At 37.3% G+C, this 21,178-nt stretch overlaps 1 protein-coding gene across 5 annotated transcripts in view; it reads right to left on the bottom strand.

The window, feature by feature from the left end:
- Window positions 1–21,178, bottom strand: part of MARCHF1 (membrane associated ring-CH-type finger 1) — a 223,406-nt gene that overhangs the window by 149,245 nt on the left and 52,983 nt on the right. The gene's annotated exons all lie outside the window — the stretch shown is intronic.

Genomic DNA, 21,178 nt, shown 5'->3' with positions numbered 1-21,178 from the left:
GGTAATCTTAAATAATTTTTATCAAATCCTGTACCAGATGCTGATATCCATTATTCTTTCTGTAGACTTTCAGAATGATTTGAGATTAGTCCTTGACCTTCCTGATCACAGGGAAACCACACATGATTTTCCCTCTATTAATCACACTTGTACAAAAAGCCTTTGCATAGCCAGCTAACCCATACGGCTTTGGCAGGATAATAGTCAAAAATACACAAAGCTTAAAAAAAACAAACCAAAAAAAAAAAAAAAAAAGCCAAAACATGTAATTAGCACTCCAGCAATGTTTTTAATACATATTTGCTCCCAATACAAAGAGTAAAATACATGAAACACTTGACTGTAATCATTATCTCATAAGAATATCAAGTACAAGTCCTGCAAGGGACTCGTGCCAGCGAAAGAATGGATGTGCACAGGCACCTGTGGTGGGTATTTGCAGCAGAAAGCTCCATCCTGGGGGGCAGTGAATCCCACAGCTGCTGCTTGGGGAAGTTTGCAGCCTGCTGGAGACTCAGATCAGGACACTGCAAAAGGCTGCAGCAGACTATGACCCTCTGCTCCTCTTCCATATGAGCACCGAAGATGATGCCAGAGGCAATGAAGAAAGCATCAAGCACTGATTATGCTGCTGATTATGTGGGGGGGGTGGGGTCAAGTGCATGGAGACCCCAGGCAGTTTTCTCCTCAATCCTTCCAAAAAGGCAGAAGGCTGAAAAAGGAAGCAACAGATCCCATAAGAATTTGCTGTGCAATTGATATGGGCCACAGGGTTTTAGATTTTAAATGATCACGGGATGTTCTACAAGAACAGAGGATGGTTTAGCAGAAATGCTGCCCACATAGATGGATAAAAACATTTTGCCAACAGACTGGCCAATCCAGTAATGAGAATTCAAACTAGGAATAACAGGAGTAGAAGAGCATGACCAGCAATCAAGAGAAGAAGTAAAGGACCAGGCTGGCAAGTTTGCTTGTATGGGTATGGGGTACTGTCAACAGGAAGAACTCTGTAAGCAAAAAACCAGGGCTGTAGGGGTCCCACCCCAACTGTGTACATGTAAATAGGGAAATGCCTTCCAGGCAGAATTATGGTAAAGGTGTTCTATCCTTTCTGGGAAAAAAACATGCTTTTATGCCTCTTTAAATAGCCTGTTTGCTAATGTATACAGCAGAGCAAACAGGACAAATTAAGAGGTCTGCATGCAGTTGAAGAATTTCAACTTTACTGGGATCACAGACATGGGTAGAGAGCTCATATAAACTTGAAAAGTAAAGGTTTCTGCTACTGCTGTGCAACATAAGGAAGGCTATGAACAATAGTCTCCCTGTCACAAGATATGAATGAAAAGATATCTCCTGATGGAGACCAGTCACAAAAGTTATGAAGAAGGCCAATACACTGAATGCCCTCTTCATCTCACTCTTCACTGATAAAACCATCCCTCAGCTATCCCAGGTCCCTGAAAACCATAGGAAAGCCTGGAGCAAGGCAGATTTCCTCTCAGTGAAGGAGAGACAGGTTGGGAAGCATTTAAACAAACTGGACGCACACAGTTCATTTAATGGGCCATAATGAGATGCGTCACACATATTGAGGGTTGGGTTATGGCATTGTGACAGCACTCAGTCACTGAAAGATCAAAAAGGATAACAGAGCAAGGTGAGAGAAGGAAACTCTGAGGACTGGAAGAGAATAATTATCACCTCTACTTCAAGAAATTCAGTCCCAGACTCACCTTGACTCCCAGGAAAGGAATGGAGAAAATAAACCTGAAAGCCATTGCCAAACAGAGGAGGAATGAGAACGTATTTGGACACGGTAAGCATGAATACATGGAGGGGAAATTGTGCCTGACCAACCTGATAGCCTTTCACAATGAGCAGTGTGACCCAGTGGACAAGGATAGAACACTGAATATTGCTTATCTTGACTAATAATGTTTCTGTCACAGCCCTGCATTGTCTTCTCCCTGAAAAACTGATGAAACACAAAATAGATGAATGGAGAGTAAGGCAAACAGAAAAGTGACTGAATTGATGGCCAAAAAAAGGTTGTGGATCAGGAGCACCAAGTTCACCAGAGGCTAGTCATCAAAGGCACACACCAAGTGTCAATACAAAAGCCAGTACTGCTCAGCAACTCATCAATAACTTGCAAGTTGAGACAGAAGGCATAGATACCACAAAACTAAGAGTAGCTGATACAGAGGGTTTTCCTGCCATTCAGAAAAACCTTGACAGGGCTGAGAAATGGGCCAAGAGTAACCTCATGAAGGTCAATACAGGGAAAAGGTGAAGTGCTGCACTTGGCAAGAATAATCCCGTGCATAGTGGCAGAAAGGACCCAAGGGACAACAAGCTGGCCCTGAGCCAGCAGCACACACTCACAGCAAAGAGGTTCCACAGCAACCCATGCTGCACAAGGAAGAGCATCAACCCACACAGTGAGGGAGGTCATCCTTCCTCTCTGCTCAGCACTGGCAAGCCATCCTGAATGCTGTAGTGGGTGGCCCAGAACTGGGCCCAAGAAAGCCAAAGAGTTACTGCAGCAAGGCCAGCTAAAGTTTATGGAGGTAAGTAAAGGACTGGAGCACTTTTTGTATGAGGAGAGGCTGTGAGAGGTGGGGGCCTTGAGAAGAGAAGGCTCAATGGGATCTGTCCTATGCTTATAGATACCTGATCAGTGGCAGAATAAGGAAGGCAGAACTCAGTGTATTAAGTGAAAGGACAAGGGGCAACAGGCACAAATTAAACACAAGATAGCCCATTTAAACATAATGATTTTTTTTTTTCCTAGGATGGTGGTCAACCAATAGCACAGGTTCCCCAAGATGCATCTCCATCCATGCAGATATTCAAAACCCCACAGGGCACAGTCCTGGGCAATATATGCTAGGTGACCCTGTGACCCCGCTCTGACCAAAGGGCTAGCCAGTCTCCAGAAGTCCCTTCCAACCACAACAATTCTATGATTCTGGAAAGTGATTTATTTAACTGGTCTCTGCTTAAAATAAATTGAAAAGAGGTTAAATTAATCACCCATGAAATTTCTTCTCCACAATGCATGGGGAAAAAAATGTACAATCAACTTCATTGTGCTTTAGATAGTGTAAAAAGGCTTAAAAAGGTTATAGCTGAAAGCTAGAAATAGATAGGAACTCTAACCCTAATGGATGTCAACATGTCTTTTGGACTCCTGGATATTGATGGCAAGATTTTAAAAACAGATTAAAAGCAACAGGAGAAATTCGGATGCTCTGATCCAATTAATTGTCTCTCTCTGCAAATATTCAAAACCCAGCTGGATGTGTTCCTGTGTTACCTGCTCTAGCTGACTCTGCCTTGGCATGGGGGTTGGACCAGATGATCTCCAGAGGTCGCTTTCAACCCTAACAATTCTGTGATTCTGTCATTGTGAAAGATAAACATTTTCCCCAATAATTCCTGCTGCTAACGCTCCTAGTTTCCCATGAGAAAGCAGAACATAAATAAACACAGAACTTCAGGTAGGTATTCACATCTGATATTTAAAATGTATTAATAACAAATGCATCAGATGTATTTCCTTTCATAATGGAAAGGTATACAGAAAAGCCAACAAACTTTGCTCTGACCACTCCAAATAGTTGGCTAACATGCACACTAAAAATGTGAATCACCTGCATGGTGTTCAGTGGAATAGAATTTCATGGCATTCTATGCTAAATGAAAACACCAACACTTCTGTAAGCATTAATAGGTTTATGAGAGCATCTCCCAAAGAATTGGTCCACTTATGTGGAGACATCAACCAGTGGAATAAGTTTTATAAGTCATGAAGAAGAGATGCACAACTAGACTGTAGAAAATCCAAGTATTTCATAATCAACATATTACTTCGAGGAAAAAAAATCCTTTAGCAGTTGAAATCATACATCTTCAAGGGATCAGACAAAGCTTTTATTTTTCCCTAAGCTTTTTCATTCTGCCAGTTTGAATTTGAGTTGTTGAAAAGATATGACTACTAATTATATTTTAAATTTTCTAATTACCTATTTCCTCAGAGAAAAAGTAAACAGCACATGACTATTTTATTCGTAGCCAGGCAGAACAAAGAACACAAGTTAAACAGAAATACAGTGTATTTCTGCACACAGGTACTCATACAAAGGCACGCTATATGCAGATAGTCACATGGGCATCTTTTGTGTTCATGTTGCTATGGAAACAAACTTGTGTGCAATCAAACATGATTACAAAGACATACTAGCTCTTAAACAAAGTATTAGTCTTATCTTTTATTTCTTAAATCAAGGATAAAAGCTGGTTTATAAGGTTATAGAAGAGCTGCCAGTAGTCAAGAGTATCTGAAGCTAACGAAATTATAACATCTGAAATAGAAAGATTTTTCATTTTGTAGTGTTTCTGTACTTAAATGTAACTTCAGAGACTAGCCCAAAACGGTAGCGGATTATGGCACAAAGTAAGGACACTATAGATTTTGTGTTACACAGAAGATGCGGCAGATAAACCTGGTATTTTCTTTGATTTCTTAAAAACAAAATTTATAGGAAACTTCCACTATGGAACTATTCATATCAAACAGCATACCCATTAAAAAAAAGGCAAATCAAAGAACTATGTTATATAGATTTAAGTTCCTGTTTTCCTATTTTTTTCACAGAGCATTAAACAAATTCTATTCAATACCTGTATCTGTTTTATTTATCTTGGTCCATCTGCTCTGCAAATGTTCTTGCAAAGCAGTTTCCCATGGCAACACCAAATATCACATAGTCTCAGTCTTCTGTCAAAGCCCTCCTAACTGATCCACTCCTGAATTTCAAACAGCATATTTTTCTGCAGTATTTAAGTAAATAATAAATGGAATATTTCTTCAAGCAAAAAAAAAAAAAAAATCCACATGAATGAAATAAATACCCATGAATAAGCCCCTCTCTTCAAGCATTTATTTTTTATTTTATTGTTTTAATAACTTCATTTTTCAAGAGCATTACATTTAAATCATCTAAGGCAAGGTGGAAGATATATGTTATTTAAAAACCCTGTCAATCTGATAGTAATTTTTACTTGATTGAAATTTCAAAATTGATATGTTACATGTAGCAAAACAAATTGTGCAAAAGCTTTAAAGAATAAGGAAATAATATGTTGAAAGGTAAGTTTTGGAATGAAAAGACCACAATGGCTGCTTACTGTGGGACAACTTCTGATAGATATCATCACCTACAAATTATTACTAGCCAGCCCCTCTAATTTTTACATCCTCATATTTATAATGCTCAAATAAATATAAGTATGAGGAAAATTTCTCAATACATTTTCATGCAAGATAAACTAATAACACTGATTTCATAACACTAACTCCTATTTTACCTGAGATTCTATCTTGAGAACCCATTCTCCCTAAATTAAGACATGGAAGAAACATACATTTTTAAGTGAAGTTCTTCTGAAAAACTCTCTTAAAGTAAGCATCAAAAAATCCCAAACTCGTCAGTAAATATCACCCTAGTCCTGAGCACACTGATTCTGCATGAAAGTGCAACAGAAGCATCATTCAAACTATACATTAAGGAATAAATGTTCAGACTTAGGAAAAGTAGCCTACTGAATTTCTAAGTCTGATATCTTTTATTTTAGATTTGTCTGACCACAACCAGGATCAGCTAGGAACAAGCCCCGTGGAGATCTGAAAAATAATCAGACCTTCTGGGCCACTTCTACATCACACCACTTTAGTTTATGGTAGTGTTTATAGCCTAGAGCTACTTTAAGAACTCCTACAATTTAGCAATGTCAGATCCATAATAAACAACAGGATTAAATTCCCACAATAATTTTCCATCAGCATCCCGTCCTGTCCCGGTTATGGCTGGGATAAAGTTAATAGTGTCCTTAGGAGCTGGTACAGTGCTGTGTTTTGGATTCAATACGGAATAATGTTTCTGACAAGCTCCTGTTTTTGGTTGCTGCTCAGCAGTGCTTACCCCAAATCAAGGACTTCTGACTGTCTTGTGCTCTGCCAGTGAGAAGGTGCACATGAAGCTGTGAGGGAGCACAGATGGGACAGCTGGCCCCAAATGGCCAAAGGAAAATTCCATACCCCAGAATGTCACTCCTATATAAGATCCCCAGTATATAAACTGGAGGAAGCTGGCTGGAAGGGGCTGATCACTACTTTCAGAAGGGTTGGGAATCCATGAGCAGGGGGTGAGAAGTTGGGTCATGCATTACTTGTTTCTCTTGGGTTTTATTCATAAAATCAGTCCATTCCCTCCTTTTCATTACTAATCTTATTTTTATTATTAGGATCATTATTATATTTTATTTTGTTTCAATTATTAATTCAATTATTAAACCCACAAACCCTACTTTTTTTTCCTGATTCTCCTCCGCACTGGAGGGTAGAGGCAGAGAGTGGGTTAAGTGGCTGCCTGCTAATCAGTTGCCAGCTGGGATTTAATCACCCTACTTTTCCCTATCATTTCCTTGGGTTATTCTTGGGTTTTCCAGGCACACTCATCTGCTCACCTTGGAATTTGGCCCAAACACGTTTTGCAGATTAGTCTAGATTTCTGGTCTCTGTGGTGAAATTCACTACAATGATTCGGCTATTTTTAGTTAGAAAGGCTTCTTTACATGTTTTAGACATAAATGACACCATGGACTAATGAAGCAAAACACGGCATTTCTACAGAGCTCAGGGCAGACCTACAATAGGAGGACAATTCAGCTGCTCTGTTGTAGATGCAGCAAGTCAGTCCACTTGAATATATGCAAATATTGCTGGAGGTATAAATCCAAAATACAAATACAAGAGCCCTCTGCATGCAAATAAGAGCACATAAATATGCCTTTACAAAACCACCAGTATGCTCAGCTGCTACCTTTCCTGTGGTTTACTACCCATCAGCCAAAGTACACTGCCTACAATTATCTGTGGACAGAACTTCTAACTATTTGTGATGAACAATAGATGCATTTTGTCATTCCACTCTAAAAACTTTTATTCTGCATTTTTAAAAGGCCATTGAAATAAGCCTGTGGATTTATGAGTGACATGTTTATGATTCTAATGTGTTTTATTTTCCAAGCAAAGACAGGTAGTAGTACTGATTCCATCAGTCACTAGGGTCATCCTAAAAACCGCTAATTCAATCCTTAATTGTGTAAGCCTAACCATGAATGGGTTTTATTATTCTTTACTGTATACAGACTGTTTCTCTTAAATATGTAGGTCGGTTTTCTTGGTTTGTAAGGAAATCAAAGTTAAAAATATTTCAGCCAAAATTACAGTGAAAACTATAAAAAGAACATTAAGTTGTCATCAAACCACACATACTTTGTGTTTACCTGTCCATAGGAGGATTAGATTTTGACTCATTTTAAAATACCATAGTAAAAACATCAGTGATGAAATGACCAGTGACAGTAAATTTCATCACATGCTACTTACTTACTGCCTGTGATACATGTGAGATGAACTGGCTACAAAGCAGAGCATGTTTTGAAAAATATTTTCCAAATATGCTACTTCAAAAGTTATGATTTAATCTAAAAATAAAATAGAAATTCTTAGAGGACTAACATCCTGCTTTTTCTGAAAATCTGAAAGGCTGTAATAAAGACTTTTAAGTTATTACAATCTATTCTGCAAATGGCTAAGCAGCCAGGACCGTGTTCATTTATGCTTTGTCCTTTAAGCTTTCAGGGTGCTGTGTAGCCATAGTAACTATGCTTTTTGTCTGCAAAATCCATTAGCTGGTTTCAATCTGGGATTCAATACTACCATAATCAAAGCCAAAGATTAAAAAAAAAAATTGTGATTAAGAAAAAGATTGTTGGTGACAAGCATTTATTTTAAAAGCAATTTCTGCGTATCTATGCTTTATACATAACAGCAAAAGAAACCAAAAGATTAAAAGGACATCAAAAGATAAATTCAAAATTAATTTTAAAACTAGGTTACCATCAGGAATTACAAACTACTGCCTCAAACTAGATAGTTCAGAAGACTAGGATAAGCTCTATTCTGCATCCTATTTGTATGTTGTTATTAGTCACAACAGCACTAAACAACTACAAATGCCAGCTCAGTCTTGACACTGGTTAGAGATAAACTCAACCAATGACATTATCACTGTTTGCTTGAATCCTAATTACAAGAGGGTACACTTGGTAACCAGAAGGAGGCAAATTTTTTGTAAGCAATTGGTATATACTCCACAGCTGGAATCTGAAAGTGTAGGAATATATTCCACTAACCATTAATTGAAAAATAAATTCCTTGAGTCTTTGTACTGGATACTGTATTCCTTAACTGAAAATTTTCATTGCCTCCTCATCTATTTTACTGTTAGTTCATCCTCTGCTGATTTTTCCAATTCCATTTACTTCTGCATTATATAAGAATCAAATATTATTCAAAGCCAAAATATCTGCCATGGCAAGAGTGTGCATATTTGGGCTGGGGAAGAGGAGAATATCCCCTAATAAGAGAAAATTATCCATACTGGTATTTTATTTCTGCATTCTAGCTCCACATCCCGCCATAGCCCTTCTGGTAACAAGCAACAAGCAAGAATGGCAAGGCTGTGGTTGTAGGGTAAAGAAAGACTGCAGGATTATTTTTAAGAGACCACTTTTGCAAAATGAACTCATGCTTGCATTCAATAGAATTTAAAAAAATAAACTTCATGAGATACCTGAATCTAAACCTTATTCTTTTTCCCTCTTAAGACTCAACTTGCAAAACTCTGACTCCACTGAAGTTAACAGCAAAACTACCATAACCTTCACTAGAGCAAAGATTTCACCCCATGTATATTTAATGATAAGGATGACACAAGAGAAGATTAAAGGTCGCGCTTTCTCTGTCACTACAGAGGACAAAGTCACGTCATCATGGCTCCTACACCTAGCTTGTCCAATGATTCTGTGATCATCAGCTTGGCCCTGCTCTACATCAGAATGACAGCACATTCTAGATGTCACAGCATAACGCAACACTAACAGTTTCCAGGAGTTCAGCTCTGGAAGAAAGATGCATAAAGTGCTTCTTTCAAAGTCAAAGTACTCTTGGTTCTGCTTTTCAAAGAAGAACTGACAGAGGCTCACCTTTTCTTCAAAACACTATGAGCACATTGAGGAAGGCAGGGATGTCCTTAACAGAACATTAGCAGTGACTGCACAATTTCACCCAATCGGCTACAGAACAAAGTTCTTCTGTATATATTGATAGAATACTCTATGAACTGAAATCTTAGGAGAAGATATACAGGTCCTTTTCCCACCCAGTCTTCCAGATGCAAAGAACTCGTAACAGGAGGCAGCACTGATGGTAAAAATCACAGGAGATCAAATCCAGGCCTGAATAGTATCACTAAAATAGAATTACAAAAACAACCCAAAACAAAACCAAAAACCAACCAAACAAAAACTGCAATCACAACAAATCAGAAAAGCTGGAGATTTCATAGAGTGTAAAGAGGCATAGGTGCTCCCAGCAGACTTGCAAGTGTTGCAGAATCCAATGAGAGCATTTGCAAGTAACACAGCTTAGAATGCCTTGATAAACACCAATCATTTTCTGTTCCCACAGGCTTTAAATCAAAACACTGCACAGCATTGTCTGTGTACATGCCTGTTTAGGTAACTTTAACATTCACCTACAGTTATTCCATAAATTTTTTGTCAAAATTTAAAAGCCATTTTTCCTTCTTTTTTTCATTAAACTAAGAGAGACACCAAAATTTTAGGGCACATATTTTCATAGCTTTGGTTTCTCCTGGATTTAATTAAGGTGTTAATGCCTTTAACACCTTAAGAGTAATACCTAAGAGTAATTCACAAGTTTTATATTATGAGGAAATACAAGCTAAACCTATCTTTAAAACCTGAAGTACCAATTAAAATAAACTTAGAAGATAACTACTCATCAGAAGTCTTGTTTAGCACTAGAAAACAAAAGAACTTCACACCAAAAAAATGCCCATGTCATCTTCATCTGAGGAGGCTCTCTAAGGATGTTTTCTATGTCCAAGGATATTACTTCTTTCACATAAACCTCCCTGCTTACTCCCCATTCCACTATTCTGCAGTTGCCATAGTTACCATTTTGCAAGACCACACTGTGAGTGGTGACCTCACATTCAATAAATGCCCAAAGGCTCAAAGTTGGCAAAATATTTCAAGGTTTGTGCAGAAATTTTGCCACAAATTTTCACTAAAAGACTGGCAGGGGCCAAGACACACTCAAACAACTGTCTCTTTTTGAAGACTGGATATTTTATTTGCTGAACTGCAAACTTTCAGCCACAATGAGAATATTGTAAGAGAATGAAGGTATAGGACTTGGAATCACAGCAAAAGTCATTATTCTGAGAATTTCAACATGCAATTTTCACTACAATTCAAACAGTTTTAAATAAGGAAGGTGACCCAAGTGCAATCAGGTTTCCTCTTTCCAAATTCCAAAAATGACAAAGAAAAATCCTTAAAAATTTCTAAACCACAAGTTAATAAACAGGACCCAAGTTACAGCATTTATGGATTCACCTTCCATAGATGCATTCATCATAGCTACCATGACCACAAAAGACACAATCAGAAACCTTTCTCCAGAGCTTGACAGATGGCAAAAACAAACCATGCCATGACCTTTAAGTCACTTAACTACAGTCTCATAATGAAAAGCAGATATACTGGATTTCTGCATGAGGTTCCACAGCTTAGCCCTTAAGGAAAAGGGAATATATAGAACTCTGGTTAGAGGCATTCTGTGCTGTGTTTGAAATCTTTAATGTGATACAGATTACTATTGACTGATATACAAAATTCAGGCACACATTGTATCTCTCAAAGAAGCATAATTTCTAGAAATGAATCTACATTTACTAAATGCAGTGTTGGATCCTCGGACCCTGCTAGAAGCTTCCAAAGAAAAACTCTTCTCCCTACTTTTCCTGCAGATGAAAAGCACACACATGATTATGAAAACTGTCCCACCTTCCAAATACATGATTGTCACAAAAAATATAAGGTTAAGATTAAAGAACTTGCAATACTTTCTTTTAATAAATTAAACTACATCCCATTCAGTTTGCTCTATTCTGTTAGATCAGATGACTTACATGCCACAACATTTGTGTTTCCTACACCCCAAATCAAAAGAGAACATGATGAAATGACAAGAACTCAACTGGATTACACGAATATGATGCTAACAGGGAAAGGGACCTAATGGAATTATGAAAACATCATACCCATCCACTTATTAGCATACATAAAACTTGTAAATCAGAATTTTTTGTCACAGAGCATCTCTAGCTCAACAGTTAGCACTAAGGATCAAATGTGAGAGAAGGTTATTTTCATATTCATCCTGTGATCTTTCATATGCAAAGCAGCATCACCCTGTTCCTTATCTCTCACATACTTGAAGATTCCACATTGGTTTTAACCTTAGAATAACAATGACTAAAAGCCATCTGTGACAGCCCAGCACCTTGCCACAGATGCATTTATTTCCCCGCTTGGTATGTTTGGCATCTTTCTCACTTGCATATTGCCAAATTTTTTTAAAATTACCCTTCTGATGACACTAACCCTGCTGATCTCAGGTTTCCACATGTAGACAGAGCAACTAGAAGGGTTCCTGTCTTTCCACCTTGTCCTGACGTGAAAACAAGAGGACACTGGAAGATCAGTGGATTATCCAGAGCCAGATGAAGCAGATGTTAATGTTTCCCATGAGCCTCAGAAATAAGGAAAATAGATTTCTGTACTTGTTGGTTGGCTTTTTAGATTAATTATGTTAACACATTATTGCCTTCTGCAAAGTGTTTATACAGAGACTACTGCATTTCTATGTATGTTTAAAAAACCTTGCTCACACCAACAGCTAGTATTAATCAAGTTTTCCATCTAAAATCAAGAGAGATCAACAGTGAAAACTGTCCATAGTGTTGAGCTCAAAGCACTGTGGATCAGAAGTACCAAGTCCAGCTGTAGGCCAGTCATCAAAGACACACCTCAGGAGTCAACAGGAGAGCCAATATTGTTCAATGCCTCCACCAATAACTTGCAAGGCGAGACAGAGTGGCCCTTCAGCAAGTTCACAGACAGTGCAAAACCAGAAGCAGTCAATACATCAGAGGGTTCTGCTGCTATTAAGAGGAACCTTGACTGGCTGAGAAAAGAGCAAAAGACATGGAATTAAACTAAGAGGAAGTACAAAGTCCTGATCCTGTGGAGGAGCACCAGGCACCAGTATGAGCTAGGGGCCAAATCACAGGGAAGCAGCTTTGCCAAGTGGTACCTGACAGTCCTGGTAGACAAGCTGACCATGAGCCAGCAGTGTGCCCTCATATCAAAGATGGCTCAGAGAAACTTGACCCCTCCAGGAGGTCAAAACCAGTGATTCTTTTCCTGTGTTCAGTACTAGTGAGAAACATCTGGAGAGCTCACTCCAGCCTCAAGCTCCCCATTACAAGAGAGCACAGTGAAGGAAGTTCAGTGAAGGGCAACAAAGATGATTAAGGGACAAAATGAAGCTGAGAGAGATAAAGGCATTTAGCATGGTGGAGAGAAGCCTCAGGGGTGGGACACATAAAAGGATGAGAGAGATCGGCGTTTGCCAGTGGCAACCAGTCACAGGACAGAGGGAACTGGACACAAACTGAAATACAGGCAATTGCAGTTAAACATCAGGAAAGCCTTTCTTATTGTCAGATTGGGCAAACACTGGAAAATGTCTCCAAGGTTGATTGCAGAGTCTTCATTCTTATATAAGCTTGAAATAAGACTTGATACAGCCCTGTGGTCCCTTCCAACCTCAACTATTCTGTGATTCTCTTAAGAATGAACATGTCTGGTTTTAAAATAGGGAACCCAGGTAAGACTTCTCACCTACTCTAAGAATTAGAGTGTCCACACAGTGTTTTATTATGGTCCACTATATTCTTGGATAGAGTCAACTTCATGAGGAACTGAACCACTACATTCTCATTATGTCTGTTGATTTGAAAGTAATTATTCTCATATTCATCAGCAACATTAGTGCTCAATTATTTGTGAAAAAAAATCTTAAACTAGGAAAAAGTATTTACAGGAATGAGTGTTCTGTGACTTTTTTTTCAATTGCCTTACACTATAATTTTTTCATAATGTGAACACTTGGATTTAATTGTGTAGATTTTTTGAAGTACCATCTGTTTTTCAAGTCCTCAAAAATTTTGCCATTAATAAATCTAAATCCCTGGCATCCTCATTCACTACACAAAACAGGCATTGCATATCACTCAAAATATGAAAAAAATTCTCAAAGTTTGAAACTCTCTAAGAAGCGAGCTGCAGCTCTTATTTTGCATTTCCTATTCCTACTTATCAGACAACTGTTTTACAATTTAAATGTTATGTCAACTCATCCATAACCTTCTTTTATGTTCTATTTCAATACTTTGTGAATAGAATATTAATCATTTAAATTAATATATAATTGAAGAAAACTCAGTTCTCTCAGTTCACGAATTTGAGAATTCATAGTACCCAGTTGTCAAGTGATATCCAGCAAGCTGTCATGAGGAAGAAGTACTATATCTACCTTCCTGTCTCCAAATGCTGGCTCCTATTACAGCCTTTATTCCTAACACAGCAACAGGGAATCATTTTACCTCTCCCTGAAACAATTTTTCCCACCTATGAATCCAGCTAGAATTTTTTTTCAATTAAAATCATCACTAGCTCATTTTTCTTTATGCTGAGTTCATTTAAACCTAGGTGTATTCCAAGCTAACAGAGGCTGCTCAGATGACCGTTTTTCTAAAATCAAGGAAGGAAGTAAAAGCAGAAGAAAAAAAAATAGGAGGATTTTTGAGGTATTACTGAGTTGCAACTGTTTATTAATCTACATCTGCAGAAACCAAAAGCAAGTATAAAACAGGGTGAAGAATACATAACCAGTGTCAGGGTGCATAAACTTACTAGGTCACAGGGAATCTGGTACTTGCTTCCTCATGACAATAAAATAGACTGGGGATAACTTAGAAGTAAGAGAGGTGTCAAAATACAGCCTTTTGCTTCTGTACTATGATTTCTGCACAGAGGAAATAAGATTTGCTATCTCTGATGGTGTCACTTGGAAGCAGCATTTAGGTGACTGCCTCACCCAGTGTGCCTTTTGCTAAATTAACAAAGCCTTACTTAACAAGCCAAAGCAAGTACAACCACAGTTCCTCCATATCTAAGATACAATATAATGAAAATGCTGTCCTGAAGCTGGAGTAAAACATTTAAGTTCATGCCTCAGGCAATCCAGTTTCTGGAACAGGAGAAATATTCACGGCACTGTCTGACCAGCAGCAGCCTCACTAACTTAACATTGTCAGTCCACAATTATGTATACTATATTCACAAAATCTCCACTGCATAACTTCTTTTCTCTGCTAGGGAGGGTGCAGTATTATGCCTTTACATTAATTAAACCAAACCACAATACTATAACTAGTGTAGAAAAATTGTGCAATGTACTTTTTCAGACAACATTCCTAACCAAATTCCTTAAGTGAATGGCTAGTGTTAAGAAAAACTTAATAAAAAACTGCCATAGGACCAAAAGCATTTTTAGCTGAAACTTTTCTTTTCACCTTTCTCAGGAAAAAAACAAAACCAAAACCAAACCAAACAAACCTAACCCATCTCCATTTTACATATGCACAAGCACGGTACATCATCTCAGACTTTTTTTCCTAGTAAATAACTCAAGGAATACCAGCATTTCAAACACTGCTACATTGAGGTATTCTACACTTCATAAACTCAAGATACTATTTGCCTACTGAAAACACCATCAGTTTATTTCTAAATTTTTTCCAGTAGCTGACTTTTGAAGATCAAGGGAGCTTCACTAGAATTGAAAAATAGTGTTAAGATCTTAAGGAGAAAAAAAAAAGAGAGAAGAAAGGTAAGCTTTGTAATTTAAACAATGGCTGGCATTTGCTTCTGCTTCTTCTGTGAGTTGCTGCACACTGCAATGGCCACTCAAATTTACCATAATCCAAAATCCATTCAGTGGATTTACCCACACTTCTACTTTAGTCACCAATTGAAGTCATCAATTACAATAAATTCCGGTAAATTGATGCAGCACCTTTTTCTTGCAAATAAGTTTGCATGAAAAATGAAATCTTGGAGTAAGGAATTTGGTTCTGAAGGGTAACCAGAATGAAGTTTTGCACATAGTCACCTTCCCCATCCCTGCACTGCAAGTTTCTGTGTACTGGTCTCAGGTCAAGCCTGAAATTCTGGCAAGAGTCTGTTTTGTAACAAACTCCAGGCAGTTCTTTTTCAATCTTTCCAAATCTTTCTAATCATCTTTAAAAATTGAACTCAAAGAAACCAGACTGCTTCTCAAAAGCCCATCTTACTGCCTTTTTTTAAGCCTTTCTAGCAGCTGAGTGAGTCTCTGACTACCTGTTCCACACAGCCTAACAATGCCGTTCTCCAGGCAAAAGTGGGGAGCTGCTTGCTGGCAAGTCACCTCTTCATCATCATGATTTCTTCCAAAAAACATTTCTTAACATCTGAAGGATTGCAGCCCTCTTCTACCATGCTCTAGCTATGTTCCTTTCAGCAGAAGCAGATACAGAGCAGGTAATAAACTGCAAACAAACTACACAGACCAACCATTACACATTTATGCAGATTCTTAAGTGATCAGGGAGATAACATCTCTATAGATGTGCAAATGGAATAATCTGAGGAATAATTTGAGGTAACATTAATATGAGAAACATATTTCTGCTGATTCCTTCTCGCTATCAAAAGAGCGTTTGTTCTCTGCTGCTTATGCATGTTTTTCTAATACACTCTGCCTCATTGAAGCACTACATGCTGGCTAAAATATACTTAAGGATCCCATTTTTTTTGCCATTAATTACTTCAGACATCAAGTTCTGCAACTCAAAGCTCATCACCTCAAAACTCAAACACTGTACTGCACTTAAGTAAATATCCCCAAGATACATCATCAAGCATATTTTCCACGTCATCTGCAAAGGCTGAAAATTGTCCTATTACAGTTCACTTGAAATGGAACCGAATTGAGAAACAAAATCATCATCATCTTCCAGGTCCCTGCTGAGATGTAAAACCTCAGAGGAAAAAAAATTAGATCCCTCAGAAAAGAAAAACAAAATAAACAACCAAACCCAGGGAAAAAAAAAAAAAAAAAACCTACCTACTAACACAGCTAGGACTAAAGCAAAACTACGCAGAACGCCAATCAGAAAGGCCAATGCAGTCTGTGTACAAAAACATGCTTCTGGCCTCCAAGACAGAGTCCAGTCAATGAGCCGAGAGCAAGCATGGCAGGGAGTCATGTCCTTATGGATGCAGTTTTCATGATCCTCTGGCTACCTCTTGCCTAACATCAATTATTGGTAGATCTTGTGAAATTAAGAAAATACCTCTAATTCTCAGAGCTGCCCCTAAACACTTTTGGTCACAGTAACCAACTATCTTGTTTTAAAATCTGAAGTCTCTCTCCAACTGTTAGGAGGAAAATCCTTATTTTATCCAAATTATTTTCATGTAATCCAGAAAAAGAATGACAGCATATAACTATTAGACTGCTTTGAATATGGCAAAGAGTTTAATATAACCACAACTGGTGTTCTGGTGGGCCCTTCCCAAAAGACCCAGTAAAGTCTAGTGAGCACCTGCCCCACTACTGCCAATAGTCCCTCACAAAAATCACTGCTTAATCAGGAAAGGGAAACCAGGAGATGTAAACCAGGGAAAAAAGTAATAAATACCTTCACAGTTGAAAGCCCCAGGTGGCCTTCTGACATAAATTCCTATTGCTCTAGTTTCTACTAATTAATAATTTATATATACATATATATATAATTGAAGAGCACTCATAGGCGGATAATGGCTAAGGTAAATGATGTCTATAAGGATGTACATTTTGTCTCTTCTGCTGAGTACCTGCCAGAATACTATTGAGTGCTAGGTTTCAGTCCAGAGCTTTAGGCAACCAGTGAATGGTCTAGCTTAAAGAGAGCTACAAGGCTGTAAAAGAGGCTGGAATAAAAGAACAGAACTACCCCACTCCAAAAGTGATGTAGAATTGCCTGCCCCATGGGATAGATTTACTTGTGCAAAACCAAAGTTTTATAGTTGTAAAAGCCTCTAGCACCTGGACCTACCTAGGCTCATCAGAACTCTCTCACAGGCATTTAATGAAGATAATCTTTCAACGTAACTGTAGTGCAAAACCAGAACTCAAGTCTTTTCCATCAAGGACAAGAAAAAAAATCCATGCACAAAACTCTTCCTTAAGGAAAGAAACAGCAATAATTAAACCCCAGACAGATGCTAGCCACCAGGCAGACTAACATCCACAGCTACTATAGCGAGGTGTTCACAGAATACAACACACCATCCCATTGCCAACACAGCTGGAATAGCAAGCACAGAGCTCAAAATCACGAGAGTCATAAATGGATGGTGAACGAACAATTAACCTATTGAAAAACCAAATGGAAGTAATGGAAGTCTGGGTAATGTTGAATTTAACTCTTGTTTCTAGCTATTTTCACTGCAAATCACTTAATACACAAAGGACAACTAATGACAAATTCATAACACACCTGTCAATAAGAAACAAGACAAATCCAAGGACATTAATTGATATAGACAATACTTGCTTTCCTCTTTTAATCTAGACAACAGACTGACTGACCTGCTATGACAAAACCAAAACCTCTCATATATGACCTATTGTACCTTGAGAAATGCCCCTCTCCAAAAAAAAAAAATTAAATTTGATGCACTCTAGTCCAGCAGGCAGCTTGGATTTTATGGCACAGTCCAAGAGTTTCTTATGTCCTTCTATTGCTTCTATGAATAGACTTCTTCACAGCAGTATTTTACTTTATTTTATTCATTCAGATCCATGTTTTAATTATCACAGAAGCAAGAGCTTCAGTATTGCAATTCTTGCTCCTCTGTGAGTTAAAAAATAAAGATAGATACTATGTTTTTTTTCACTGCCTGGTTGATTAGATTCATAAACATACTGTATGGGGAGCCAAATTCTCCCAGGACTAGTCTAATTAAGAAGCCATCAGCCATGCTGATTACAGGCACTCTTCAAGAACTTTAAAATCAATAGTTCTCAAAGTAACTGCAAATCTTGTATACTGTTTCAGGGAACAGTTATGCTTTTTGGTTCTAATAGACTATTACAACGTTCACAGAAGAGTAAAAGACAGATTTTTTTTAAATTGTAAAAGCACGGTGGCCTATTACTTTACTCACATATTTACCATTGCACTTATCAACTAAAGAAAAAAATATGTTATGAAATATGCTCAGTTTTGGGATGTAGATTTTGACTTTACATTTCAGAATAAAAGAAAGTAAGTCTATATGGTTATGTGATTCTATGATTTCGTAACAATCACGTCAAATTGGTAGGAGAACAACATGCAGTGGGAGCTTGTCGCTTTGGTTATAAAGCGCTGAGGGGGTTATTAAAGGTTTATGGCAAAGGGCTAATTCAGAAAATAAAAAAACCTGCTTTCTTGCAATAAATAGATAGCTCATGATCCAAAGTGCCTTCAGCCCTAACATTCAGACTTCTTCAAAGCACCTGGGCTAGAGGAGACCTCAGCTGTTTTTCAAGTCATGAAAAAAATTTTCCAGAAGAGACAAACAATTATGAAAAAATTCAAGTTTTCCCAATGAAAAATTCTACTCTTCCACAAATGCTATTGTACCAGCATGCAAAACCATTGAATGTATGTGATTAGCCCAAGGACTCAGGGACAGATTATTACTGTTTTCAGTCCACAATTTCCAGTTTTGTTTTGTTGTTTGTTTTTTTTTTTTTTAAACAGTAGTATATTGAAAAAGAAAATCCTCCTTACATAGGATACACCTGCTAAACACTTTCCATTTCACAATTACAGCTTGAAATGCAAGCAAGGTGAATCCAGCACCAAATAACCAATACATCCAACATGAGCCCCCAGAAGTCTCCATCAGTAATGATGGCATTTCACTACTGGACCCATATACTATGTATCTTTTGCTTCTCAGAGTTTCACTAATTAAAACATGAAGCTAAAACTTAGTTCTTTAGTCATCAGAAAAACAGAAAAGTTTCAGGAAGTGTCCCAAAGAAACAACCCTGTCTTAAAGAAAGAGAAATAAGATGATTATAGAAGAAAATTATTATTCCTGTATGATAGATGCAAAGAAACGTGGTGTGTTATTCAGGACATAACAATTATTACAAATAATAGTCTGAGGTTAGAACAAAGAACAAATGGGATGCCAAGGAAAGCTTCTGTATGTTGATATTTATTAGGCTATAAAAAAACCTGCCAAAAAGTATGTAGCTGAAACAGCTAGGAATTTACAGTGGAACAAAGCAGATAAATATACAAGGTACTTTTATGCCATACTCATGGAAGTGCAAATTGCAGCTTAGTAAGTTTATTTTCCACCTCTGGTATCTATTATTAATTCCATCCTTTTTTGCTGAAGTAAATATTTCAAAAGAAAATAACCAAAATATTTCCTTATGGCATAAAACAATAAATCTGTATTTTACTCCTCAGTATTAAAAAAGTTATGAATAACATCCATGTCCTGGGAAAATGCAGGAACATTTATCATACTCAAATGCATACTACTCAGGCAGAATTTTAGCATTTAAAACTGTCCAATAACAGAATGTGATATCCTTTTGAAAATAAAATGATGTAATTATTATAAAAGCAACTGTAAAGATTTTAAATACAAAAAAATAGAAGTTCCAGCTTTGGTTTTAGATCTAGAAATTTTTCTTCTGACTATACAGTTTTCAGGTGCATCAACCAGATATTCCATAACAGCAGCAGTACTAAAACTTAACTATAATAGGAAGAATTAGTTGTTCATCATTCTATGACAAGTTTAGCCTGTACAAGTTTCACCATGTATCCTTACATCTTTAACAGATTTCCCCACTCCATAACCATTTGTAAAGCCAAGACTTCAGTGTTTCATAATGTTTTTGTAAAAACAAGCCTGACTTGCAAGCAATGTCACAATGTTCCACACAGAACTTACTGATGCTTTGTTGCATTCCTCATTCCTAGTATTCTCTTAATCTGCTGGGAATAAAATACTTTACAGCTATGAAGTCAAAATTCGGCCATGCAATTACATGGAATAAAAATGTAAACACAGAAATGTATTTAATACTATGCAGACTGCTGACAAAATTCTGAAATTATCCTTCCTCCCACAGTCCCACCTGGTTCTTCTCTCTCTAATGAGGGTACTTCCATCTGTGGTTATGCCTACACTTGGATTATGTTATTATAATAATTTAATAGCTAAACCTCCTTGTTATCAAAACTACTGATAAAGTTAAGGACCACATAAAAGCCATGTATTACTGTTTTAATTTATCATGTAACAAAGACTCATAGATCTTATATATAAAATCAGTGTTTCTCTGTCTTACTTTAAGGTTACTTCTCCCCCACAGAAGACAGCAAAACAATTCTACCATTCAATGAGACAACTTATCAGCACAATAAGTAGAATTAGTTGTCTAATTACAAGTAAAATAATTTCAACAGACTTCTTCCTGAATTATTTATTTACTGACTGGCAGCTCATAAAACTCATCTACAAATCTAGATGGGGAAAAACATTTTTATGATTAAACTTTGTGAATTCCATCAGGGGGAAAAAACAGTACACCAAAGAGCTGATTTTGGATATAGGTAAAGTTCTACCTACATATGAAAGATAGAAGTTTCTTAGCAAAATATATTATTTGAATTATTTTTTTTTACTGTTACCATAAATAGTATAACTTTAAACTGAGGCTAAACTACAAAAGCTATGAAAAGTACCAGGCTTCAAAAAAAAAAAAAGTGTTCTATTCCAACACAAAAACTCTACCTTGAGAGTCAGTAGCCGACAGCACAGTAATAGCATCATATTCTTAGAACTGTGCAAATTTTTTAAAATTTAAATAGCTACAATGTAGTACATATAGTCCAGGGGAGAGGTGGAGAAAAATCACCATTGATTCTCTATCTGCTCAACAATAAGCAATTGGACCCAGGAGCTGAATACTGCAGATTAGCATTAAAATACCAGA

The sequence above is a fragment of the Anomalospiza imberbis genome, chromosome 4, assembly GCF_031753505.1.
Source record: "Anomalospiza imberbis isolate Cuckoo-Finch-1a 21T00152 chromosome 4, ASM3175350v1, whole genome shotgun sequence".
NCBI classification, from domain to species: Eukaryota; Metazoa; Chordata; class Aves; order Passeriformes; family Viduidae; genus Anomalospiza; species Anomalospiza imberbis.
This window is presented reverse-complemented; position numbering and strand designations above follow the sequence as displayed.